At 41.2% G+C, this 1,774-nt stretch overlaps 1 non-coding gene across 1 annotated transcript; it reads left to right on the forward strand.

Annotated features, from left to right (window-relative positions):
- Window positions 1-670: 670 nt before the first annotated feature.
- LOC149828698 (small nucleolar RNA R71) lies at window positions 671-773 on the forward strand. Its single transcript, XR_016434507.1, has one exon. It is a non-coding gene; the product is annotated as a small nucleolar RNA R71 (small nucleolar RNA).
- Window positions 774-1,774: the final 1,001 nt, after the last annotated feature.

Below are 1,774 nucleotides of genomic sequence, written 5' to 3' on the forward strand. Positions count from 1 at the left end.
CTCTTGGAATGCCTGGAGAAGTCTCTCCTCAAAAGATGTCTGCGGGGCAGACTCCTGCTGAATCGGGGAAGGAACTGAAGAAGAAGAAGACTGAGCATAGTTCGGTCTTTGAAATGGCTGAGTAAAAGATGGCTGTCGAACTGGCTGAGAGGAAGAAGGCATCTGTAGAGAAGACTGTGGATTCTTCCATGAAAAATTGGGATGGTTACGCCAACCCGGATTATATGTCGATGAAAATGAGTTATTTGGCGGTCTGACGTAACCCTGAGCTGCCTGAACTTGTTCTTGAACAAATTCAGGGTACTGAGCTGCTGAAGGGCACTCAGTGATCTCGTGTGCCGGACTGGCACAAAGAGTACACACCTGCTGTGTAGTGGATGGTCCTGAGAGAAGCTGGTCCAACTTCTGAGCAATCATGTCTACTTTACACTGCAGTGCAGTAGATGGACCAATCTCAAGAACGCCAGCTTTCTTCTGAATGCTGGATGTGGCTCTATCAGAATGAGAGCTCGAAGCATGGTGGAGTGAATTCTCGGCCAATGTATCAAATAGCCTCCATGCTTCGTCCTCGCTCTTCAGCATGAATGTCCCACCGCATGAAGAGTCGATCATCTGACGATTCTTGTCAGACAATCCATCATAGAAACTCTGCACCAGTTGCCATTTCGGCACCTGATGATGGGGGCATTTCCTGAGGAGATCCTTCATTCTCTCCCAGGTCTCATGAAAGCGCTCACCATCTAGCTCTGAAAAGCTAGTGATGGCTCTACGATATTGGTTCGTGCGACCAATGGGAAAGTATTTCCGAAGAAACTCCTGTTGCAACTGATCCCAGGACTCTATTTCTACAGAATCTAAGGACTTTAGCCAATACTTGGCTTTGTCCTTCAATGAAAAAGGGAATAGAGTCAACCTCAACGCATCATCATCGAAATTCTGTATCTTAACAGTAGAACAGATTTCGAGGAATTCATCTAAGTGTCGGTAGGGATCCTCATGACTAAGGCCATAAAAGGATGGAAGCATTTGAATAATGCTGGCCTTAATCTCATAATGTGGCGCTCCTACATCGGGTCTCCGAATGCAGGATGCCTGAACATAGTCTGTGGGAATGAAGTATTCCCGCAGAGGGCGTGAAAGAACTGGGGGTGGAGGTGGAGGATCCATGTCAGCCATTGTTGCCGAACTTCGATGAGAATGTAAAATTCTCTCTGGGTTGTCAACAAATGGGTGTAATGGAGTTCCTAGACCTCGTCGACCCTGCATACACTGGTACTAAGACCAGATGTAAGCAAACGACCTAACTAAAAAAAAAATTAAACTAGCACAGATACTAAAATGTAAATAAGCAAATAACAGTAACTAAAACAAACAAATATGCTATATAGCTATGTCAGAATTCTATACTAAATAATTAAATAACAAAGTAAACTATTCTAAAATACTAAAACAAATAAATACAGGAAATCACAAACTATGTTTTTCTAAAACCCACCTGTCTAATCGCTCCTTGCAGAATGATAATTAAGTGAATCCTAAAAAGAACAATATGTGAATCCTATATTTACTAACTATGTTAATCCTATATTCACTTACTAATCCTACTAACTAAAAAGAAAACAACTAATTAACTAACTAAAACAAAATAATAATAAATTAAACTCTAAGAAATAAAGTAATTAATTCGCCGTTCCCCGGCAACGGCGCCAAAATTTGGTTGATATTTTGGAATGCTCTTTTTAAAACAGTTATTTTCAATAAAACTTTGGAAAAT

This window comes from Nuphar pumila, chromosome 9, assembly GCF_984573655.1.
Source record: "Nuphar pumila chromosome 9, dmNupPumi1.hap1.1, whole genome shotgun sequence".
Classification (NCBI taxonomy): Eukaryota; Viridiplantae; Streptophyta; class Magnoliopsida; order Nymphaeales; family Nymphaeaceae; genus Nuphar; species Nuphar pumila.